The sequence below is a fragment of the Rousettus aegyptiacus genome, unplaced genomic scaffold (genome assembly GCF_014176215.1).
Source record: "Rousettus aegyptiacus isolate mRouAeg1 unplaced genomic scaffold, mRouAeg1.p scaffold_m13_p_13, whole genome shotgun sequence".
NCBI classification, from domain to species: domain Eukaryota; kingdom Metazoa; phylum Chordata; class Mammalia; order Chiroptera; family Pteropodidae; genus Rousettus; species Rousettus aegyptiacus.
Genome location: NW_023416288.1, coordinates 34,815,181 through 34,841,776, shown reverse-complemented (window position 1 = coordinate 34,841,776; position 26,596 = coordinate 34,815,181). Strand labels below are relative to the sequence as shown.

The window sequence follows — 26,596 nt, the reverse complement described above, 5'->3', positions numbered from 1 at the left end:
AAAAGTTCAAATATATACTTAAGAGTTTATACATCCTATGATCTAAGGTAAGGTTAAAATATTTAATACTGAGATAATTTAATCTTATAAAAAGCTTAGAGCTTTGTAGTGGGAAAAAGTGGTATGACTCAATATTAGGATATTCATCAGAAGGAATAAATTATTTACGGGAAAGCACCAGCATCTGAATCTTTTACCTTCTTCCCCCTTGGCTGGTATATAATCACTGAAGTGTACCTCTTACAAGTGATAAGAAACTCGGCCTGAGTGTCAGAGATGGGGAACTTTGATGGTATAAACTGAAGCAAATACTGTGTAGCAAAGGAATATTGGATTTCCGTGGCTCTTATTGTATATACCTTTAGGACTTTTTCTGTTTATATAGTAAAATATCTTGTTTTGTACTCCTTTACCTGCTTCTCACCACCTCTAGGTTTATATGAGGTAAATTATTATAGATGATATATACTGGCTTTGCAATTTCTAAAAATGCAAATTCAAATTTTATTGACCCCTGCATTAAAAAAAATGAGAACATAAACTATACCATTTCCAAAAAAAAAAAAGGGGGGGGGCGGTCAACTTTAAAAAATTGAGCTCCTGCTGGGGATAGCAGCTCAATTGATTATAGAACCAGATGACTTTAGGGAATTTTCTTTGCTTTTAACTTATTATGACCATTTCCAAATGGAAGGCTTTGATGAAGCAGCTTCAGCTAATGTATCAAGTATTTCATAGATACTTAACCAATCTCTTATTCTGGTCTTGGTTTCTTTTGAGCTCTAATTTCCTAAGTCAGGCTCATTTCCTGACACTCAGGCAAATTAATTGTTTTTAAAGCCTGGATCTTGCTGCTTTAAAAAGTCTGTCAATATTAGCAAGTGTAAAACTTGACTCATTTAGTAGGAGCTCTATATTTCATTTATCTGCTTTTAAAAAATGAATCATGTTCTTCTGAGAGAATCATCGACTGTGAATGTTGAAAGTGGTCTCAAAGATTATTTTATAAAGGAGGAAATTGAAGTACTGATATGTTAGTGACTCATCCAAGGTCATACAGCCTGTTAGTGGCAGAAATGTTTCTTTAATTTAGATTATACAGCTCTCATTTAAGATTAAGACTTTCTATCTCTAGTCCTTTTTAGTTGAACTTCCTTGCCAGGTTATACACAATAGTGGTCACTGTTGATACTGCTAAATAAAAAATAATTTTAATACCTAGAATTAGGAAAAAGAAGCCTTTCCTAGAGAATTTGGTGTGATTTCATCTACTGAATGATTTGAGTCCTTAGTCTTCTTCCCAGGCTATGGTGGTGAAGTGGCCTCTCTCGTCTGGATACTGAGCTGTGAAGAATCTTTATGTGAGGATAGTTGACTTAAGATTTCCTGTTCTGATTCTAGGACACAGGGTTAAGGAAAGAGCCCTTTGGAGGATTCCTGAAACTTTTTCTCATCTTGGGAGAATGAACAGCTTAGTATCTGGTCAACCTAGTTCTGTTGAGGATAGTTGGCTCTTGTGCTTTTGCCTATTTCACATGCAGAAGTTTAAAGTCAGATAAAAGTAAGCCTGTAGGATCTGAGAGGGTTATCTTAGAAACAGCAGGTAGGTAAAGAAGTTTAGCATTTCAGTAATAAGGTCCTAATTTCTAGCAAACTCTATGTCACTGCCAGTCTGGAGAAGCCTAATTGCCATTAGGAAAGAATTGGTTTCTTAAAAGGGAAAAATAATGAGCAAAACTTCTTAAGAGCTTTATTACATTCTTTTTCATGAAATTATTTCTACAACGTATTGATTAATATCTAACTTTCGGAATTTTATGTAGGCATTTCACCATTATGATTTTGAAATATGGAAAGTCTTTGCAAATATTCTTAGATTGCCTTCTGTCTGTCTGCCTTGTAAAAGATCCTTTTAGTTAAATGGACCATCCTCCTTAAATGATGTCATTAACTCAGATTGAAAAGACATTGCCTGCAGGGAAATCATTTAATTGAACTAAAGTGCCTTATTTCTGTAGATCTTGGAGCAGCTCACTCACTCTTCTCTTCAGATTAGATAATTTATATCATAATTTTTTCAACTCTATGAATGATAAAATGTTAAGAAAAGTAATCTCTCTTTTAAGGTATTTTGGTGTTTCATAGTTTTCCATTTATATTAGAGTTAGAATTGATGTAGACTAAAGTCTTATTTTCAGATGAAAAGTGTTATGGTTCATTAAACTAAATTATTAGTGCATTTAGGTTGTACAGGTCAATGGTTTCAAAATAAATGTTTGTGACTTCTATAGAAATGAGGCAACTAATTTTGCTCTTGAGATCTTTTTCCACTTTTACTGCTTTTTTTGTTTGTTTTGTTTTGGGTCAGGTTTATTGAGGTATAATTTACATACAATAAAATTCATCCTTTTGAAGTGTATAGTTTGATGCGTTTCAACAGATATATGGAGCTGGGTAACCACTACCACAGTTACAATTGAGATAAGATACAGAACATTTTTATCACTGTAAGGAGTTCCCTCTTGTTCCTTTGTATCCAATCCCATGCCTTCATTCCCAGCTTCTGGCAACCACTGATCTAATTTCTGCCCCCATAGTTATGCCTTACGCAGGAAGTTATATATGTGAAATGATATGGAAGATAGCCAAGGAAGTTTGGCTGTTTACGCTTAACATAATGCTTTTACGATGTGTCCATAACATTGTGTGTATCTGTAGTTTATGCCTTTTTGTTGCCGAGTAGTATTCCATTGTATGGATGTACCACAACTTGTTTATCCATTCACTAATGATAGATATTTTGATTCTTTTCAGTTTTGACTAATGTGAATAAAACACTATAAATGTGTCAGGTCTTTGTGAGGGCATATGTTTTCATTTCTCTTAGGAGTGGGATTGCTGGGTCATGTGATAAGTGTATGTTTACTTTATAAGAAATGCTCAAACTGTTTCCCAAAGTTGCTGTGCCATTTTGCATTCCCACCAGCGATGAGAATAGCAGTTGCTTTCCATCCTTACCAGCACTTGGTATTGTCTGTCTTTTCATTTTAGTCCTTCAAGTAGGTGTTTTAATGATTATACTCCCATTTAATTCTCCTACTTACTTATCTTTATTTTAATCTTGAATCCTAAGAGCTTAAAACTGGAAACAACCAAAGCATAACATCTGTGTGCTTGTTAGTTGAATCTTTTATAAAGATTCTAGATTGGATTGGTTGATGATTCTAAAACCAATTATAATCATCCCAAATTAAATTTTTTTTTGTATTGAACTCGGTGTATTCTAATCACTTTGTTATTGTAGGAATAAAGTCATTATTATGAAGTATATTGGTCATGCTACTGGACATATGACATGAAAATAATGCTAGTTGAAGCAGCACATGACTATCTCTTGTTAAATATTTTATCGAATTTCCTTGGCAACTGTATATATGCTAACATTTTAAAAAGTTAAGACAAAAAATTTTAAAATCTCAAGCTGATATTCAAGAGTTACACCATTCTACTGTTCAAACGTATTTCTCTAAGGAAGACATTTCACCATATTTGACTATTAAAATCTTGATAGTTACCTACTTTGAAGTTCTCTGGTGTCTTAGCTTAATAGTGTTGCTGTACTCAAGGCTTTTTATATAGCATGGCTATTTAGTAATAATTTCAAGGTCCTGCTGATAACATGGTTCTTGCTTTTCTACTTATATTAGCGCTGTTTTGAAAGGGGGATAATTATTTGCATAAAAGTTAAGGGCGAGTGATTGCTGTCCTACAATTTCTTTACAATCTCCAAAAGTATCCTGGATACTTTTAAACACTTAGAAATGTTAAGATTAATTAATATCAAAGCAAATATGAATAAAAAACATTTTATTAAAGTAGCTAATATATGAAGTCTCTTACTGAGGTAGAGGCAGCACCAGATAGAACAACATAGTAAATCACATCGGTAATTGAATTATAACTGGTAAAACCTATTCTCAGTATTTCTCCTGAAAACTGATTTGCTCCTTAACTATACCTCATAATTTCCTATGTCGAAATGTTTCGTAACTTGTGTTGTAAAATTCACATGTAAGATTTCCGAAAGTTCACCTTATTAAATTTAGATGATTTTATGTCACATAGCTCTTCTATCAGTCATTTGACATGAACCTCACGAAAATCAGTTGCTACAACATCCAATTTTCTCCCAGTTTCTAGTTCATTGCTAGGTCAGCAAACTTTTATGGAGAAGAGAATGAAAGGGCAGACTGGTCTGAAACAGGTAATAGGTAGCTTTTTGTAGCCAGGTGAGAAGGTTCTTTGCTTCCAGACCTAAGTAATTAGGGGGCTAAGAATCCTCCGATAATTTAGCCAATAAAGGTATTTAATGATAGAGGGAACAGTTAGAGGTGATGATTAATTAGCCTGGGCACTTTGGGCTGGCCAGCGTGCATGCAGTAGTATATACTGGCCATCAGCTGGTAAGCATGCAGTCTTGTAAAGGGCTTTCTGCTCTGACACTGGTCATATATCATTGCAGCTGTGCCCTTTGATTACTGGGAGGGCTTGCAGAGTGATTAATAGCCAGGATCAATGTTTCTGCCCAGCACATGACATTTGGTCACAGAGCAACCATATACTTATTCCCCTTTGGCACAACGCTTAGGAGGAATGAAGGATGAGACCTGCCAATTTATAGCTGAGGAGCTTCCAGTTTATAAAATGAGTCAACTTTGACTGTACAAAATTATTCCCCATTGAAATAATTAGTGCAGCATTAAACACAATTAGAACTAAAACTACAGGAGCATGCGTGCTGAATTCAAGCCAGTTGACAGATGGTTAAGACCTGATATTTGGCTGCCTGTGATGACCAAGAGTTATTATTTTGCTGAGAAAATAAAAAAGCTGAAAGTGAACAGTGGCTACTTAAAAAAAAACAACAAAAAACAGACTAGGCAATGCGATTAAAAATGCCCATTTAAAATACACTAGAATGTTAGAATACGCAGTGTGACGACTCTGTAAATATCTGTAACACAAACAACTGAATATCTTCGTAGGAATGATGCTTGTTATTAACACAGTGTGCATCCATTTAAAGTAGATCCTGTTTAAGATAAAGCTGGTTTTATGAGAGCTACTTTAATATGATACGGTTTTATTTTACAATATATGCTGGGCCTCTGCTTACTTTTAGTGCCTCTTATAAACCCTATTAGAGTAGGTTTGCTGGACATCAAATATTATTAAGATTTTAAGTATATAGTAACAATATTTGAGTTTAAAAATTTTTTTAACTCCAAAACCTGTATCTTGAAATCTTGACATATAGAAATTAAGCTCCTTTATGCTAATTATGTCAGCATAATTGAAAAAAGATTATTTTTCAACCTTCTAGCTCTTTCATGAATTAAAGTCTATATACTCTAATAGAGTAGAACATATATTAAATATATCGTGGTCTTTGGTTTTGATTATAATACTTAACTAATAGTGGTTCATATTGCATTTGAAGTGCCGGCATTTAGTTCACAGCGTATTTTGCCATTTCTGCACCAATGCTGGATGTGCTGAGTCATTTTATATTCCAGTAATAATTACTCCAAAGAGGCCACATTCAGAAAGTTGTCACGATCTGTTGAGTATACCATATAACTTTATAATTATTTCTTAAATATCTGCATGTGTGTGTGTGTGTGTGTATTTATGATTTTAAGCATATGCACGGGTGTGAGAATTTAGTGTTTGGAACAAACTCCAAGAAACTGATATGAGTATAATTTCAATTTTACAACTTAAACATTTGATTAGAGCTAGAGTTGCATTTTATACTCATGGTAACAAAAAAATAAGTTTTCTTACCTGATTTTTCATACTTTGAAATCATTAAAAAGGGATATAAGACTAATGTACTGTTTGGTATTTATATACCCCTGTATTTTCAGTTAGAAATGGATAGGACCAATGTAAATTTTGGCAATTTTGGGTTAATCACTTAATGTATGACGTCTACATTTCTTAGTTTGTAATATAAGAAAGATATGCTAATTATTACCTAGTTTATATATTAGCTTTTTTCCTTAAGAATTCTGAGTGCTTTCTGATTTCTCCTATAATATCTTTTTTGTCTTAACCACTTGGAAGACTGAGAGATACAAAGGTTCTGTTGCTTATTCGAGATCACAGCCAGTGACACTGCTGTCACAAGAAAGCAGAGCTTGTTTCAAATTTTCTACCTGCTCTTCTGTTACTGTAACTTTGTAACCATGAATGGTCACAGTCAGCTTCACTAAATCTAATGAGAGTGCGGGGCGGGGAAGGGGTGTAAGAAAAAAAAAATCCAATAAAACATCTTTAATAGTATTTTATAAATATTCAGACCTATTTTCTTTTATTATTCCTTGAACCTATGGTGATTCTGTTTTTATCTATCCACACATAATATTCTTTCTTGACCAATATAAATTCTAAGTTAGTGGGAGTTTTAAAAGAGGCGGTTAAAAGTTATGGCTGTGAATTAGAGCAAAATCTAAAAGTCAGCTTAATTGAAGGACTTGCACTTCTACTTTACTTCATTTTCTGTGCCATGTAGGTTTACAATAAATGTTCACATGAGTATAAATGAATTTGCTATAGAGAAAAGAGATGCAAAGCGTCGAACTGATTACATATTAGACGATAACTCTCTAAAAGAAATGATCTGTAGGAGGACGAGGGATAAAATTTTCCTAACAAAAAACAAACAAAGAAACAAAAAAGCTAGAGAACTCCACAGGTAGAATAAAATTAAAGAATTATATACTCACTGAAACAATGTATTTTAGAACTGTCACTTTGGGGAGAAAGTTTCATTTAGAGACAAAATTTAAATACCGAAGAGGCTACAACCCTATCTAGCTAGGGAGTTTGTTTGTTATAATTAAGGACTTTCTCATTTACCCGTGCACATGGCACACACGCACCCTTTGAGGGTGCCAGGCTCGTTTCTCCCTTAGGGCTGCGCCCTGCCCAGTGCTCTGCATGGAGTGCTCTCCCCCACTCCCTCCCTCTTTCCTCCATCTTGACCTGCTGGGCTCTTTTATATTTCTCAGTTCAGTGTTCTCCTCTGTAGAGAGGCCTTCCTGGACCATCCTTTCTAAAGTACACCCCTACCCTCTGCCATCAGTCTGTATCCACTAGTCTGTTTTTTTTACTCTCCACAGCCCCCTCCACTATCTGCAGTTACCTCATATGTTTCTTTACACACTTGTTTCTTCTCGCATGTCATTCCAGTGAGGGTAGAGACCTTGTTTGTCTTGTTCAACACTGTATCCCCGGTTTTAGAAGAGTAGGTCTTTAATAAAAATTGGTTGAATGAATGAATTGATTTTTTTTCATTTTATGCCTTTTTACTTGTAGATGGGATTTACTTAGAATTAAGGTAGTACTTTTTGTGCTAGGTTTCTCTCTTGGAAATGGTTGAATTCTAATCTTACTTAAAAAGAAAAATGTTTTCCCCTGGGTCCTCATTCCTCCTGTCATGATTACTAAATGGTTCGTGTGGTATTATAGTATTGCTAGTATAGCCTTAGTTCCAGACCCAGGCAAGAGGGGACCCTGCTTTGGAGCCTGGATATTAGAGGACCCTCATTGGCCCTTCCCTAGTTATCCCCATCTTCACAGGTCCAGTCTCTGGGGTCAAGGGCAGGTGCCCAACTCATGTTTAGACCTCGCTTCATCTCACCTTACTTTCTACATTATGCTCTAGGTACCCATGACTCCTGAAAACCCTTCCCAGATGGTCCCAAGCTTGCTTGCAGGGCCTGTGTGGGCCTTTTCCCTGGGTCTGTCATCTGCTGGGTGGACTGTAGTCCTGGTGTGTACGTTCATAGGCATACAGAGTAGTGGGGTTTTGTGCAGGGGCGTGTGGACAGAGCATGGAACGGAGGGGCGTGTGCACAGGGCTCCTTGGGGGTATGACACGGAGGCAGAGGAGGGACGTCGTAAAGAGATGTGGAACTTCTGAGAATCAAGATTTTCAATTTGACCCTGGTCTTCCACATTATCACGATGCCGTGTATTTGTCAAGTTTGAAGGATAGACCGTGTTTTAGTTAATAATTTTGTTAGCTTGATATATCGCATCTTAATATTTAGGCATATGCTCTGTCGGCCTCCATTAGTCTTGTTCCAGGCCCACAGATGTCACGGGAAGGTTTGAATGTTGCATCTAAAACTTACCTCCCTCAGGATCCTAACGTCCTCGTCCTTTCCCCCAGAACTTGGGTGTATTAAAATGGTTTAGCAGGTTTTTAATGAAAGTGAAAACTATTTGCACACCTTATAAGCCAAAAAGAAATGACAATTCAGTTTTGCTCTAACATTTTATTATGAAAATTTTCAAACATACTGCCGAGAATTAAAAGAATTTGATAGCGAATGCCTATATATCTACCACATAGACTTATCATTAACATTTTCCTGTCCTTGTTTTATCATGTATCAGCTTCCCACTTCTCCATTCATTCATCTTATTTTTTGATGCATTTCAAAGTAAATTGCAGACACCAGAATACCTTCCCTTAAATACTTAAGCATGGGAATTCCTTTTTAATAGGGGACTAAAAAACCTTACTCTAGGTTACACTTAATGTTTTTTTTTTTTTTAAATTTCCCTCTAATTTGACAAACTTAATTATTTCAGTCTTCACCGAGTTTGAATTTATTGTCAGTCTTCTTCAAAAGATGCCTGTGTTGATAACTATTTATTGTAACAGGATGCAGCGCATGGCAATTTATATCTGATTTCGTTCAGGTAAATCAGACTTTGAGAGTACAAAGATGAATATGAATGGTTCATGTTTTTCAGAAACGGATTCTAGTAGGGTATCACAGACAGCAACATGGAGAATGATAATGCAGAGTGATACGTATTGATATTCTGGTAAATATTTAATCTCTGGCTCTTGGGAAGAAGAAATTCTGATTTGTAGTACTTGATGATCTCCTTTGTATAAATATTCCCACCATGGCCATTTGGGAGGAAAAACTTTTTCTCTGTCAACTTAGGTCTGAATGGTCGTAGTGGGGTGGGGGAGGAAGGGGAGGGGAGTTGTGAATTAACTGACAGTAGAACGATTAACAGAAGAAAAGGTGAGGTTTATTCCTGCGTGTGTGGGAGCATTCAGTAATAATTAACTCCCCGAATTGCCAGAAGTAAAGGTTTATATACCAATTTAACAAAAGGAGTGGGGTTGGGCTTCAAAGGATGGAAGGTTCTGATGCAGCTTGTTTACACAAATGTTTTGAAAGGTCCGGTGCCCCAGGTTAGTTAGTTGGTTCGCTGACTGGAGACCTCTGGAGTGGAGTGGGGGCGGGGGGGGGGGTGTTACGGCAGTGAACTCTTAAAAAGCTCTGTTTGATTCAGATAAAGAGAATTTAGATAAGATTTATTTCTGCATCTGCTCGTGGGCGTTTGGTCCCTTCAGCCAGCTGCAGGCAACCAGTGCGATGTCACCGCAGAGTTGGGAAGAGATGCCAACAGCTGGCTCGCGGATCAGCTCCTGCTGCTCCAGCACCCACCGGGAGTGTCCTCACAGAGGGGCGTCCGTAGAAGGGGTTTCCAGCCAGCAGAGACAGCTCAAGAAGATGCTGCTTAAGCTGGCTCTGGAGGGACGAATATGAGTTCAATGAAGAGTGGGGGAACGGGCTGGTTAATTCTGGATTCGTAGTAGCATGTTCGTTTAGATACTAGAGCTTCTTGTGTATATTGCTAAGGAGTTAGAGGTAATGAGGGAAATAATGGAGGATAGCGGGTTAGGGGAGTGGCATTTTCTCAACCTCGTAACAGTATCAATTAGGGGAAGACCAGAATAAAGGCGGGAAGGATGGAAAAGAGAGCAGGAATGAGATATTTAGGAATGTGAGGAGGCAGGACATGGTGACTTACTCGGATCGTATAGAGTCAGCAGTAACTTCTAGATGTCTGCCTTTGGCAAAGGAGTAGGAAATGATACATTTCACCAAGGTAATCCAAGGCGGAGAACGACATGGGGAGATGTAAAAAATGTTCAGTTGAAATTGCTTCGGAGACGTGCAGATGGCAATGTCGGCGGTTAGATATGGGACCGGAACTCAGGAGCGCTCTCTGGAACCATCGTAATACTTGTGTTTCCGGGAAAGCAATAATAATTTGGTACATTCTGGTGTACTTTTTGTACATGTTTGTTTCTAAAATGCACTGTTTAATATAGTCTAACATATAGTTTAACATTTTTTTTTTTTGTAAAAACAAAAATAAACTTTAGCCAACCTCTTAAGAAGGTGCCTACGATACTATTTATTTATTATAATTTGAGATAGTATCTGGTGATTTACTGGTAAATCAGATTTTATGGCTGATTGAAGTTCATCACTACCTTATATTAACTATCAGTTACATAACTACCAGTTGAGGTGATTCTTCAAGGCCAACAAAATTCTTCAGCGTGTACGTGAGTTGTTTAATGTCTGATAACATATATAGCAGTCAGTAAAATTATCAAATTCCCATTATGTGCCAGGCTTGTGCCAGATATTGGGAATCCATCAATCCTACCCCTGTGAAACTTAAAGTCTAATGGAGAAAACAGACATTAATCACACAAGCATAGAAATGTATAAAAACAGTCTGATCTACAACTTCACATGCCATAAAGGAGAGATACATGATGCTGACGGAGGACTCTGGTCTGGTCAGGGAGGTCGGGAAGGCGTCCCTGGGGAAGAAACAGTGGCCGTAGTGTGAAGAGTGTGGAGAAGAGCGGATGGAGTGGATACTGCTAAGAGACTGTTTCAGAAGTCTGGAGATGACAGTAGCTCAATCTAGAAAGTGATGGGGGTGATGACCAACAGAGGGATGGAGATCCTTAGGAGGTCAAGTCATGGGACTGGGTGATGGACAAGCAAAAGTTAAATCTTAGCTTTTGGTTTAAAGTCTTGTGTTTTATTTAGGAGTTGTCACTGATTCAGCATTTAAATGAAAAAAAAAAAAAGGCAACTACACAAAGCTTAGGCATAACACCTAGCTTCCTTTTAAAAAGCCTCCATCAATAAATTTCCTTTTGAACTAAGGATTTGTCATAGAATTGATTTGTTGACTGTTTTAGTAGCAGGTGCATATGGAGTCTCTCTGCCAGGAGCAGTGACACCCAGATTGGCATTTGCAGTTTCATCTTCCTTTGACATATATTTGGAATTTTTACTGATGTAAATTGTAATTATATGTAAAGTGAGCAAATATGCTTTTGTTTTTCAGAAAGACTTTGTATTTTTTTTACTGAAGAAAAAACCTGACAAAACATTTTTCCTTTGGGTTTTAGATGCACCGTGCTCTGTTCAGAGCTAATGTTATGTAAGACTCACTGTAAGAAGATCACATTTGTATTGATTGTATATTGCTGAGGGATAAGCTTCTATCTTCCTCTTTTATTAAAGAGTATGTCCGTTGTCAGGGATTTCGTGAGACTGGATAAATACCTTCTTTTGTTGTGTTAATGAAACTGGAAACAGCTCCAGTTATCTTGTAAATTAAGCATTAGTAAATAAAGTTAACATCATAATGGAAATTTTTATGTCACAGTGATGTCTGTTGGCTTTCAATTGTGTAACTATATCTTTAGTACAGTACATCTTCACGCCCAAAAGAGACAGTATAATAGCCTTTTGTACTATTTTAGCCATGATTTTTTATATGGTATGTTTCACTGGGGCAAATTGGTGAAAAATTAATCCCACGAACTAGATACGTTCCTCCGTGAAAGTAAATTTCTTCATTTGAACATTTAGAAGTTAGGAAAGGAGATTACCTTCACTTTGGTTTTATAAATGGAGAAATTATGACCGAAAGGGTCATAGAAGTGTGCAGATTGGCAAACTGTGGCCTGCTACCTGTTTTTATATAGCCTGTAGGCTGGGAGTGGTCTTTATGTTTTTAAATACTTGAACATAAATCAAAGCAATAATATTTTTTTTTGTGGCACAGGGAAATAATATGAAATTCAAATTTTATTGCCCAGTTGGTGGGACACAACCATGCTCATTAGTTTTTGTATTATCTATGGCTACTTTTGAGCTACAGCTATAGACTGAGTAGTTGTGACAATCTTTCTGACCTGAAAAGCCAAAAGTATTTACTTTCCACCCCGATCTAGATAGCCCCTGTACAAGCATGGAAATTATTTAGGTCATTCAAAACCAATTACTTGGTTATAAAAGAGGGATAACAGAAATATGAATTGAAATAAGCAGAACAGAACATCTCTACCACAACAGTAACAGCAGCCAACATTTATTGTGCATTTGCTTTGTGTGAAATACTCTTTTGCGTACCTTATACACATTGACTCATTTAATTCATCTAACTATGAGCTACTAGTTTGTCTCATTTCAAAGGAAATAGCACAGAGAGGTTAAGCAACTTGTCCAAAGGGATCAGTGCTGGAAACAGGCTAGTTGAATTGACTTTTAAATTTATCTCAGTGGTTTCCTCACACGTATGTACTTTATAAGTACTTTCTACTGGTGTTATATTTCTTGAGTAAGAAGTAAGGATATTTTCCTTAGTGTGATGCCAATTGCTTGTTCTCACTCAAGGCACTCCTGGGTTGTATTATGTTTGTACTCCTAAGAGCTTTATCAGTGCAGTTCATCTAACTTCAAATTGAAATGATTTCAACCTGTTTTTAGTGATGACTTTAGTAGATTGCATTATTGTACAATAGGCTCTCCAGTCTTAAATTACATTTAAAAAAAAATGTACTTCAAGTGTTTTCCTTATTGTTTGTATGTAACTTATGACCAATTGTTTTTAACTCATTTTTTTTTTTTTATGTTTCATTTCCCTGATCAGAATCCTCAAGTGGTTTCCCATTGGACTTAAAATCAAATTCCAGTTTCTTAATAAGGCTGAAGTCTCAGCTTAAAAATCATCTCCTCAGAGAGGTCTCCTTGAGCATCCTTTCTGAAATGAGTCTCTCCTTCTCTGCCTGCCTCTTGTATTACTCTTCGTTCCTGTTTCTTTTCTGATAGCACTTACCACAGTTTATAATGTTTGTGTTTATTTGTTACTTGTTTTTCTGTTTACCTCCTTCACTATATCGTGAGCTCCATAAAAGAAGGAACCATGAGTCTCGTTTACCATTGTAATCTCCATGCTTAGCACAGTGCCCAACATATACACGCTCTCTGTGAAAGGAATGAATAGAAGAGACCTGCTTGCAATGCTACCATTGAGTCTGCGACCTCATTGTAAAGAATTACAGTGGTTGCCTCCTAAACTAAAAGATCTCTGAAAAATTTTTTATGCTCTCAATTCTAACCTGCCAGATTGATTTTATAAAATACTACGTTGATAGAATCATTCCCTTTCTCAGGATCCTTCAGCAGATGGCAGATCATCTACTTAGTCAAATCTAAATTCCTTTGCTTGTGTTTTAAGGCTCTCCACTATCATAATCATCGACTCCTCTTTCGAATAAGCCATTGCTTAATTGGGCTTGCCTCTTTCACAAGCCATCGGCATTTGTCCTTTATGCTTACTATTTTCCAACACTCATAAGAAGCCCTATAGCTTCCATGCCTTCTCCAGTAAATCCAACCCTTTGTCCCTAAATTCCCATTGTAACTATTTCCTGACCTGCACTTAGATCTTGATCATGTACTTGAATAGATTCTCTAATATAAATCTTGTTGGTACAATAATATTGAATATGCATCATGAAAGTTTTGCCTCAGAATCCAATGAGAAGCTAATCCTAACTTTAGCAGAATATATTTTATAGAATGGTATGAATAGAGGTGCTTTGTCACATGGTTGTCAATTTCGGGATTAGAGAAATATTAAAATGATGCCATTTCTGTCTTGGATATTAATTGGGATATTTGATATCAATGAACAAAGTTGCATTTTATCTTTATTAAATTTCATTGAGTGTAGTTAGGCTTCAGATTTTTCTGATTGATGGCACATAGAGAACTGCTTATAAAATTAATGGAATTCCATTCCATTAATTCAGAATTTGTGGTAATAAGGGCAGGAAGTTGTATTCTCTCTGTAAGAAAAAGTAGGTTTATTCACTGTGCAGAAAAAAGGTTGTAGAGAAAATATCTTCTTGGAATCATTCTTATATTTTATACATTGGTATTTAATGATAGCAACTACAGGTAACCCTTAGAAGTTTTTAAAAGTAAGATGCCCCCCACCAGAACTTTATTTGGAATTATTGATAAGTTCATATTTCTATTCACAATAAAATTAAGAACATTTAATATAGCCGTATTTTATATAAACATTTTATAATTCAATTTTTTTTTTTTTTTACCCATTCAAATGTATTGCCTCGTAGTTCACTTCAATTAGTGGATTTAACTGCCTGCGTCCTTTGAAAGTCTAGACTTAAGTTTACAATGTCTCAGCTGTTACAGCAGACATTACAGTCTGAAGAAATTATCTTTTTAGCTGCTTTTGACATTGACAGAACAGATTATTGCAGTTCATTATTTGCTTTTTTTTTTGTATTGTATCAAATACTTGAAGGAAAGGAGATAAATTTGCTTTAAATTTATTTTATATATATTGCATTACATAAAATACATGAATTACATTTATATTATTTTATCCCAAAATAGATTCCTTTTAGACCTAGTAAGAAATATATGTGTTTGATATAAGGTTATTTACCTTCTTTCCCAGAAGAATAGCTTGCTTAAGGTCATCCAGCTATTGAGTAGAAGAACTTGACCTGGGAAACCTAGCCCTTTCTGACTCCCGAGCCCATGACTTTGACCAATGTGCTGTTCTTTACAGACTCACAGATGAGCACAGTGCAGAATAATCAGTGCAATGATAGAAATATACTAATTGGCTCAAAGTTCTTTGCTGTTCTTAATGTCCTTTTTATGAACTTAAACTGTGAGCATGTGTGTAGTACTGAGTATTAGTATTAGAATTATGGAATATGGAACCAGAGGGCCTGGAAAACTGTCAAATATTGTTTTAAGTGCTTTACATAAATTATTTCATTTAATTTTCAAAACAATCCTCTGAGATTTGTGCTCCTATTATTTACTTCTGCAGTTGGAGAAACCCAGGCTAAATAGAGATTAAATAGCTTATGTTCCCAAGGGGGTCTGTGCTACACTCAGCTCTGTACTTTTAAGTACTATGAGTTCTGCCTCCCTGAAAGGTTTTTTTCCGGCTCTTAAAAGTGAGGGCTTTCTTATTCAACAGTAATGATTTTCCAATAACAAACAACTTTTAGACTTGTCTCTACAAATCTTACAGCTTGGCAGTGTTCTGACTTAAGTCTCAGTGGCCAGAAATCAAATCAATTCAGGATCATCAAAAGGAATCCATACTGCTTTTTGTTGTAGTAGAACTTATATAAAATGTAATTAATGACATCGCCATGTTAAAATTTGGCATTATCAGCTCATAAATTGATATGTTTCCAGTATTTTATTAGTTTATGTGCATACAGATCAGTTCATTTATAGATGTTGAATTGTAAAACACTGGGTAGGTAATATTTTACTAGGACTTTATTCTGTTTTTCTGTTTTTACCTTAGAATGCTTTTCTTTGATATGTTTTCTTATTACAAGTCTTTTGTCGTTGGTTAGTCTTGACATCACACTCTGTCCTTTCGTGACAGTCCGTTACCCTAGTATTCTTATGTTCGTGTGTGTGTGTGTGTGTGTGTGTGTGTGTGTGTGTGTGTACAAAAAAGGGCTGTTTGCTTTCTGCAAACACCGGGTACTCATTCATATTCCCATGGTGGCGATCTTATTTTGAAACACACTGCTACCCTGTGGATAAGCAGAAGAATACACTGCCTGGGGTGCAGGATCAGTGCTTAAAGGCATGTAGCAAACATAATGAAAGAAGATTAAAGCTAAATCATTGAGAGTCTGGCACATCTGAGGGAATAGCACGTATTCAAAGAGCTGTTAATGGGTACTGTTTAAAATTTAGCAAATTTCTTCAGAAGTGACTTTTATTTCCCCTTTTTTTCTGTTATCATTTAGCTTTTTTAGAGAGCGAAAGATCTCACGATATATTTGAAAAACCCATAATTTAGATTTTATTTTGTATCAAGTATCTAGAAAGATGATATCAACCACCTCACTTCTTTTTCTGACCTAATTAGGAGGGTTTTTGAATTTAGGTCTTGGGAGTTAAAGAAACCAAATGGCTACCATCTCCAGACACATATATATTTTCTGTTAAATGTCTGAAATATTTGTTCTTTTCTTTAAATTTAGAATATTTTTAAACATTTAAAATGTTCTTTTTTCCTCTGAATATCAAATCAATTAGTGATTTTCACTCTTTTGATCTCCTAGAAGTCCCAGCCACCATTTTGGTTCCCTCATAAGTTACTCCAGGTCCCACATTCAGAGACCTGAATCACTGGTTTGTGAGACAGAGCATTTGGGAACTGCGTGTAGTTTGGAATGGTGAGATCCTAGGAGGCGAATGTATAAAAGGCGAAAGAGAATGGAGAGGTAGGCAAGGGATGCATTTTGAGGAGCCTTGTGTGCTGTGCTACGAAGTTAGGCTTTAGGAGCCATCATAAGATCTTACAGCAGGAAGGACAGATGGAATTGTATTTAGGTAAGAGCACTTAGCGGATGTTTGGAGAATGGTCTGGAAAGACCAGAAGTGTGGAGAAGCTGCAAGTGAGAAATGATAAGAGCTTAAACTAAAGAAACGGTAGTGGGGGGAACAAGAGGAGGGAATGAATTCAAGAGATATTTGAGGGGTAGAGTCGATGGGCCTTAGTGAAGGAAAGTGAAGGGAAGGCGGAGATGAGTCTGAAGTTTTGGAATGACACGTGGTGCCGTTCATGGAGACAGGGGTTAGAGGAAGGACAGGAAATGGTTGCAGCCGGGTCAGTTATAGTGACGAGAAAGGGGGTTATGCATTAGTTCAGTTTTAAATACATTAAATTTAGAAGGTAAAACATTTAGTCATTTGAAAATATGGGTTTGGACTTTAGGAGAAAGATTTTGCCTGGAGTCTTCAGCATATAGGGGACAATGTGGGCGAATTAGACTGGGAGAATTTGAGAATTCGTGTAGAATTTTAGAAGAAAAAACACTGCAGGTGGAATGCCGAGTGGGCATCAACATTAAGGGGTGTGACGGGGAGGATGAGGAGGCTGTGGTTGTATGAGAGATCTGCGGAGTGATGGGGGGTCAAATCGCAGCAGGCCGAGGAATGAGAAATGATAAGTAGAGGAGCAAACTTCTTTTTAAAAAAGCTAGGTAATAATAAACTATGGGACACGTGTGCCTTGGACTACTGCTCAGCAATACAAAAGATGAACGATCGATGGACATGACATCCAGGCCATTATGCTGAGTGAGAAAGCTAGACTCTCAGGGTTACAGAGAGTGTGTTTCCATTTATATGACATTTTTGAAATGACAAAATTAGACAAATGCAGAACAGAGTAGTGGCTACAAGAATTTAGAGACGAGGGCGAATGTGGTCGTAAAAGGGTGACACCAGAGATCCTCGTGGGGTCGGAACTGTTCAGTGTCTTGACTGTAGTACATACATGAACCTGCGCGGGTGATAAAAATTGTATAGAACTTAATATACGCACACACCACACACACGCACACTCAAACGAGCACAAGCAAAGCTGGGAAAATCTGAAAAAGATTGGTTAGTTGTAACAATATGAATATCCTGGTTATGATATATATATATATTTTTACCACTACAGCACCTGGTCTTCCTAGGTGGTTTCCCATCCAAGTACTAACCAGGTCCAACCCTGCTTAGCTTCTGAGATCAGATGGAATCGGGCTTGTTCAGGGTGGCATGGTCATAGACCTGGATACGTATACTACAGTTTTGTAAAATGTTACCATCAGGGGAAACTGGGCAAAGTGTACAAGGGATGCTGTATTATTTCTTATAACTGCATGTGAATCTATAATTATCTCGAGACATTTCAAAAAAAAAAAAATTCGAGTAGCGAAGGGGAGGAAAGAGAGAGTAGCCAGAGAGGGCCGCAAACGTGTACGTGTTGCAGAGGCGGCCGCAGTGGAGAGGGAGACAGTCAAGATACACGGAAGAGAGAATTTCCTCTGAATCAGGAGGAAAAGTGTAGGCGTGCACATGAGTGTGTGCGTATCTATGTGGGGAAAGCTGAGAGTCCCTTCCAGACAGTGTCTATTCCCCACATTCATCTCTCTCTCTCTGACTCTCTCCCTGTCTATCTGATTTATTAAGAAAAAACAACCCTCAGCATTGCAAATTATTTTTTAGATTAATGACTGTGAGAAATTTAGGTATCCTGACTTCAAAAAGGTCCCTTTCAAATAAGATTAGCAACTCTTTATTCCAAATCATGTGATGTGATGTCATTATCCACAAGAGGCAATAACAGATAAGGTGTTTATAAGCTTATATTAGTAGCACTCTGCCTTTTTTAAAAAAAATTATGATTATTGCAACTGCAGTCTAATCGAACCCCAAATATTTTCGACAGGGTTAATAAATCTATGCAGGTTCCTGGCGCGCTCCCGATTCTTTCTGAGCTATGATTTGAATGGGTGCCACAATACATGTTTTACTGAGTTGGCATATTGTGAGACCCACAGTTTTAGAATGACAAGAAGTGGCGGCGTCATTCACATTCGTTCAGAGAAAGAGCGAGTTGAGATGGTCACCCTGGGCTAAGGGGCCCTGAGCTGCGAAGGGGCGGGCTCCTCACTGGGAGGGGTCCTTCGGGCTGGTGGCATACAGCATTGATCTTGTCCTTTCCTCCACCAACACAAATTTCAGCAAGGCAAAGAGGCTGGAATTTTCTCCCCTCCTTTCTGCCTTTCAAGATGCATATTGCTCTTTTTGGAACTTGTCTCTTTTCAAAGTTGTCCTTGATGCGCTTTTAAAATGTTTTTACTTGTAAAAAAGATTGACATGTGGGAGAAAGAGAAGTGTACTGAGTGATAATTGTCCAGCCCTGAATGCTCTGGGCTTTGCATGTCATGCCTTAGAACAGCCTTACCCAGGCATTAGCATTTCGGTTACATTTGATTCAGTTTATTGATTAAGCTTGTGTAACATGTATAGTTATCGTCTCATCACATTTTGTTGCTTTTCAGGTGTTAAATCTGAACCCTTTGAAGGCAGAACCTGTGTTGTCTTTGTTCTTACGTCTCCCCTGGGTTTAGCATGGTTCTTGACATATGCCAGGCTCACAATAAATGTTTATTGCTCATTGAATTACTATCATGCCTTGTCAACAGGGGATGGAGACTGAAAAAGATTAAAATTTATTCTGAAATAAAGTTCATATTTGAAGATATGAGGTTTAAATGGAGAAGAAGAAGGGAGAAATTGCCGGGAGGTATCCAGCATTTTATCCTGCTCTCCAACTACAGAATCATTGTATTAAACTGGTGTTTGTGTATGCTCCTTTGGAAACTTATTAGCCAGAAGATGCAGAGTAAATGTAACTGAGAAAAGCTCGTAGCGTGCCAAGAAATATCGAAGGAGAATGCCAACTTAGTATAAATTATCTTGCCTTCATCCTCAGATGCATAATAAATCTCAATTCATATAACCTGAAATGGAAAAAGAGGGTTTTCACCTTTCTAATCTCAGCGGGGAGACGGGAGGACAAAAACGGAAGGTGGCCTCTCGTTCCGTTCACCCGGTGTCCTCAGCCAGGGGGTAAGAGGTCAGGAGGGGGTGTGTGGCTCTTAGTTGTGGGCCTACAGAAGTACGTGCCTGAATTAGCCCCTTTGTTTTGAGGAATTTTAACCTCCAAATCATACAAAGTGCATTTCTGGAAAATATCATCTTCATCCCACATGGGGATGTGTTTTATAGATGACCGACCGGTTGTCAAGGCCATCAGTGGATCGAGCAAATAAAACTACATAAAGGCCAGGTAGAAGAGGCTAAGTGTTGTCACTGGACCCAGCATTGTCATAAGAGTATTGAATTTCTTATTAGTATTAAAAGTTTATTAATTAAATTGTCTATGCTCTGCAGAACTAAATGAACATACCATGTAGCTATAAAGTGATATTTTATATCTGCCACCAATTAAAGTTACATGCCATAAAAATAATTGGCTCCCACCAAACACACATGTGGATTGAGTTTCACTAGGAATTCCCTCTGACTGGCCGAATGTTTGCCAAGTGTTTTGTAAAGCATTACATACAAAAACTTCAGCAGGCTCTGGTTTTTCTGACATTTACCTGAGTAATGCTTGCCGACGTCAATGAGAGTTTATTTCCATCGGAGGCTATAATATAACTTTATGGTTCACTATGGTTATTCTAATAGCACATAAAACGTAAGCGTAATCTTTCAGTATATAGGATGATCTCTCTAATATATATATATATATTTATTTAGTAACTCTTATTTATTCAACATGCATTTATTAAATGACTTTGTTGTGGGAACTGTTCAGGGGAAAAGGAAGATGAACAAAACTTGAGTGGTCCAGCCCTCAGGTAGTTTATGCCCAAACCTATGTGTCCCCAAACCAGTCTGTCATCAAATAAAACTTTGCTGCTTTTCTGGTATCATCTCTTAGCCACATATTGAGAGAATGACCTGAATAAAAGTGCTTCGGCTTTAACTTTGATTATTTAAATTATCTTATTAAAAATAATGATTTTTGCTTTATACACAGTACTTACTGTTTTCAGATTTACCATATCTGTGGTATTTTTGTCAGGTTTGTACTTTTCTTGACAACTAGCTTAACTTGTTAATTTCAGTTTTTTTATAGGTAAAGAAAGGAAATATTAAGTCACAAATACAAAGAAAGCTGGCTAGACAATATTTATTCCATTTTAGTAAATATGTAAATATTTATCTTATAAATATTTATATATTTTTCTACTAGTTACAAACACAGGCATGCATATTCCTGTATATTCTATATAAAATCTACATATGTGCAGCTGACTCTGGCCTAGATTTTGTACCTATCCTTTGGTGTTACAAGTTCACTACAACTTTGTGAATATCAGTTACATCACCAGCTTATCATGTACAGTAGTGTGTTCTGGAACTCTACTTGTTGACGTCCTTTCCTTTAAACCATCAAGGCAATTTTGGACAAGACTTTTGTATCCTCTGTTGGGTCTGGGAGAAGAGCCTTTTGATTAGTATAGGCTGGCGTACCTCTTGGTTTAAGTCCTTGAGTCTCAGACTGGTTATTATTTAAAAACCTTTTTATCACTAGCTATATCTGAATAAGTTGGCATATTAACAAGTTATAACACTTATCTTGCAGAAACAATGCTTTCTTTTTGTTGGAGGAAATTTATACCATCTACTATAAACAATAGAATAATGACTGCTGTATTATAAATCATAACCAGAAGGTTCCTCAGGGGGATTATGATTTTGTTTCCTTTGGAATATTATTGGGTAAACTTTACCCAAGCAGTTATATACTTTACTCCAGTTTTCATATACTTTACTCCAGTTTTCATGTAATTTTTTTTCCTGATAGGTATAAATGATATATTGTAAAAATAAGATTTTAAAGGACATCTTAGCATAAATCAACATATTTTAGTATTATTAGAATGTAAAATACTAGAATCGGAAGGAAACTTACAAATTATCTAGTCTATGTCTTTTATTTTACATTTGAAATCTTGAAAGATTAGATTATCTAGGTACCCACAAGGAAGTTTAGGGGTTGAGAGGAATGGTCTTCTGATTCCTAATCAATTTTTTATTTTTCTTCGATCAAGAATGACTATACTACTGCTATTTTTTTATTGCACAATTTTTCTCTATATATTATAAGGTTATATACCTTGTTGCTCTATGATTACAAAAATGTTAATACATACCCACACACACATGCACACACATGTCATGTTTGCAGAGTCTGCCAGGATGAGAATCAACTGTCTTTCATTCCTAAATATTCAATTCCCAACTTGTCATTTGTCTAGCATTCAGCTTTTTCATATAAAGAGTATCTGATATCTTTATTTTAAAAAAGTTGGACACATCACCATTTGCAGTCATGAGAGAAATAATTAATTCAGACAAGAGTCATTAATGAATGCAAAACTTGGTGTGAGAAAGTTTGAGAAATAACAGGATATTTACACTATCTCAAAGAATCTCCCTATAAGATGCTTATTAACTGTAAAATGAACAATAGTAATGTGACAATAGAGAAATTGGCAGATATAAAAATTAACATCATTTGTGATGGGACAGATTGACTTGCGCCTTCTGATATAGTGTGCTGTGCCATAATAATGGGATGAATTTGGAAAAAGAATTTTTTTGCCTTTATATTTTTGGAATTCCTTATAATAAAAAATTCAGACTTTATATCTTTATGTTTGAATCTACAAATAAATTTGTGGTGTTACTAGCTCATTTTCAGCGTGACCACTAATTTTCCTTTTTTGAGATTTTCTTATATGGAGGATTTTGATAATTTTGGTTTATTACTGTGACTAGAAAACTAGAAAAATGGTTTTATTGACACTCAAGCAAGTTAGTATTGGTATTATTAAAATAGAAATGAAAATATTTATAGAAATCCGAAGTCTAAGACTTGAAGATAACATTTTTTTCAGAACATTTAACTTCGATTAGTTAATGACACACAATGCTACTTCCTCATTATATCCTGAAGAGGAAACTAATGCAAGATAGTTCAGTTAAAATGTATTGTTAGGAGGCTAGCATTACACGTAATATGGGTATTATTTTGTTCTCTGTTATGGATATCTTATTGGCAAATTGGCTTGCAAGTTTATGATTTGGTTATGATTTGGTTACTTGGGTGTCTCAAGATTATGAAAAGTTTTTGAAAAGTTATAAATTGTATTCCTTCGAAACATTCAGTTATCTTCACCTTAAAAAACATTTACTCTTTATTAGAAAATTATTTTAGTTGTATTGAAAAATATGAGCTGTTTATGAACACCACTGTGGTTTGAAAAATAAGTCAAACAGCTTCTCTAGGATTTATTGAGCAGCATCGTGTGTATGCATTTCGCACATTCATCTATACACACATTTTACATGTGTTTGTATGAGAGAGAACATTAAATAATTATATGTCCAGAGTCTTAAGGAATTGCCTTAGGAGGTTCAAAGGCAACAGTAGACATAAAAAGATTTCAATATGAATAAATATGTAGTTTGTACAATATGTTTTTTTTAAAAAAAGTTTTGTATAAGTTGAACTTTGCAATATCATAATTTAAACATAGCAGAGAAATATCACTTTTCAAGGTGGTGTGAAATAGCATTGGTGACTGTGATCTCTTAAGTAATTTTTACGGTTCAAAAGAGTTTTGAAATTTATTTTTCTTAGTTGTTGGCAAACTTTTCTACTTATCTAATGTGCCATATTTTTGACACGGACGGATCCCCTGTACTGTTGAACTAGTGGTGCTGTCTTTTTATTCACTCTATGTATTAGCATCTTTCAGTAAGTCTAATTAGAGCCAGTTGTCTTGTAAGATTTGGTAATGTGTGTAATTCTTCTTATGGCAAATTCAACTGGCTAGCAAATTATTTTCCTTGATATCTGAAAAGCGGTTAAATTTTAAGATTGCATTCTTGACATACGCAACATACCATATAACACATTTTCGCGTTATATTACAGATGTCACTCTTAAGTTTTCAATGTTATCTATTGACCTATTATCATTCATTTTTAATATCACATATGGATGTATTATTATTAAATAAGGTTAAAAATGATCAGATTTAAAAAATTGCAGTATTTGCTTTTATTTATTTTGAAGACTAGGGGTTGCATTAAAGTAGAATGAGATGTGGAAAAGGGAATATTGCTACAAATACTGAATTAAAAAAAATAAACTGGAAATTCTTTTCTTCCTGGCTATTGTTCCCTTTCTTCTCCCCCTTCACTACTGAGTTTTTCAAAAGATCATGTATCTTCTCCTGGTTCCATTTTCTCCCAGTACATTCCTGCTACTGGCTTCTGCCCACACTACTTCTCCGATATCTCAGCGAGATCATTACAGCCTCCTAATGTCCATATTTAGTGAACATATTTAGTACTTGTCTTTCTTGGCCTTTCTGGAACAGCCGATACTAGTCACCATTCGTTAATTCCTCTCTAGAAATTTCGGGCTCGTTTGGCTTCTGGTCAGCCTGTTCTCTCCCAGTCGTCTTGTGTTATGTCTTCTCAGCTTTTCTGTGGCCTCCTCTTCCTCTCAGGAGCAATACATAGTATGAGACTTAATAACTTGTTTGATACTCATTTTTTAGATGCAACTAACCAGAAGTTGAATGTGTAAAAGAGTTGTTCATGTCGTCTTTCAAAAAAATTCATTTCATTTGGTATATTGGGTCAAGAAATCATTTTTCTCTCTACGCCTATTCTTTACTCTTAATTTGACATGAATTTGCATTTTCTTTTCCTTCAAGTAGTCTCAATTAAGGTTGCCTAGAATATCTGAATTGCAATAACTTTGTTAAGGAAATTTATGTTGGGTCTTTAAACATAATTTAGTATGTGACTAAAGAGAAATCTGTTTATATCATCTAATCATTAAGGATAACTATAGTTTTTTTTTTTTTGGTAACATCTTTATAATATCTGTTTCTAGTAGCATAGAGCACTTTATAATATTGTCAGTCACTTTTCAGTATGAAAATGCATTGTTTTTTCCATTCAAAACTTTAAGCATTAAAATAATTTTTTGAGATTTTCTTCAAGTATAGAACTTTGAAGTACCATTAGCTAAGAACAGGAACTTTTACTTCATACATAAAAATTCTCTAAATTGTTCTGTATGTATGAATCTCTTTTCTTGGCTGGAAAACCTCTATTTACTTTGACTTAAAAAATTTTACAATGAAACATGCTTTATAAATAAGCATTCTAGAATCAACCAGAAGACTTTTCAAACCCCAAATAAGGATGTATATGCTAAGACGTGTGAGCTCAGTAAACCAGGCAATTGGAGTTGGGGAGGGATAGTGGTGAGCCCGTTTGTAAACTTTGGGTTTCTGAATGTTAATTTTAAGCTTCCTTTTTAAAAGGCCCGTGTTTGTAGAGCTTATCCTGTCAGCAATATCCTGTGTCAATTGTCAGGTCATGTTTGACGTGTGGAGACGTATTAATCTGCCACAGCTAGCACCATGAGAGGCTGGGAGAAATAGAGGGCTCAAGCAGATGAAGAGGGATTAACTGTGTGGATTGAGCAAACTCTTCAATCACTGAACCAGTGATTTTACAAAGGATTAGCTGCTGCTTTTACAAATATTGATTACTGATTTGCTACTCAGAATGGAGATGACATAACTCGTGCAGTTGCTGTGTAGCGTGCTCTGTGAAGTGTCCATCATTCATATTAATGGATTTGTCATAGGCATTATAGAAACTGACAGATTTATTATAGCAGCAGTTGCTAGAACTGTTATGGTTCAGGTTGTGTCAGCATATCTATTAAAACTTCAGGATTTTAGAAGTTTATGGTCTAGCCATAAAATTCATTTCCCAAGTGGATTTTGGAATACCAGTTATAGCTTGGCACAATTATTTTTATGCATATCTTTACATGAATCAGTCCAAAGGCATTTAAGTTGAAACAGAGCAAAAAATACATTATCATGTTATTTTTATAACATCAAAAGTTTAGATTTCTTTCATTTTGAAAAAAAGTGTTGAATTCATCATTAATGCTTATTTTCCAACCAAGAGTATGTCTAGTCCATGCGGACTTCCTAAAATCCATCAGTATTTTTTTCCAGGACAGGGTTTGTCATGAAGTCTCTGGTTGTTTTTATAAGTAGGTAGAGATTTTTAGAAAATATTGAACTATCTGGATGATTAAAAATCAGTGACTATTTTGTTTCATTTATTTTAGAACACTAAAAAATCAGTAGTAAGAATTATCTATATCAGAGAAAATATCTTCCTTAATCTTTTTAAGAAATTAGTTTTCTTGCAGATATTTTCATTATGTTCCAAGGAGGCAGTGTTTCAGAGAGTTAAGTTGTGTTTTGAAGGGTGAGCTGGAAGCTTCTAGGTGGTCAGAGTGGTGAGGGGTGGTAAAGGGGGAAACGTGCGGGGTAGCACTCTCTAGGCAGAGTGAAAGCTGATGTGGAAACAGGAGACTCGATCTGTTTGAAGAAGAGCCAGGTGCACGGTTATTCTCCACGTCATACCTTCATATGAGTTGAGAGGAATGTTTTTAAGTTGCATTATTTTACCGTACAGCTAACATGTATTGATTAAATTAAATCTTCTGGATTAGTGGTTGAAGCTTTTCTGGATGTGACTTAAATAATATACATTGATTTAATTTAAATTACTTACAATCCTGTAGACATTCGTTTTTTCTTTTCCATTAAAAAAAATTCTATTATGTAAAATTTTAAATGTGATGCATGCTTGTAACAAAGAAAATGTTTCCTCCACCAAAAAAAATCCTCCCTAGAAGGACTGGTAACAGTTCCAAACGTGTCCATCTAGACTTTTTCCTCCTCGACTGTACAAATGTATTTGTGCTAGAATAAATGTAGAATCAGATTTTTAAAAAATATGGTATGACTATATGTGTTATTCTACAACTTATATTTTTC

The 26,596-nt window shown here is 35.9% G+C and overlaps 1 protein-coding gene and 1 pseudogene across 4 annotated transcripts in view; one reads left to right on the top strand and one right to left on the bottom strand.

The window, feature by feature from the left end:
• SKAP2 (src kinase associated phosphoprotein 2) overlaps positions 1–26,596 on the top strand; it is a 151,284-nt gene that overhangs the window by 46,886 nt on the left and 77,802 nt on the right. The window lies entirely within an intron of this gene.
• Positions 17,728–17,846, bottom strand: LOC118610935 (annotated as a pseudogene).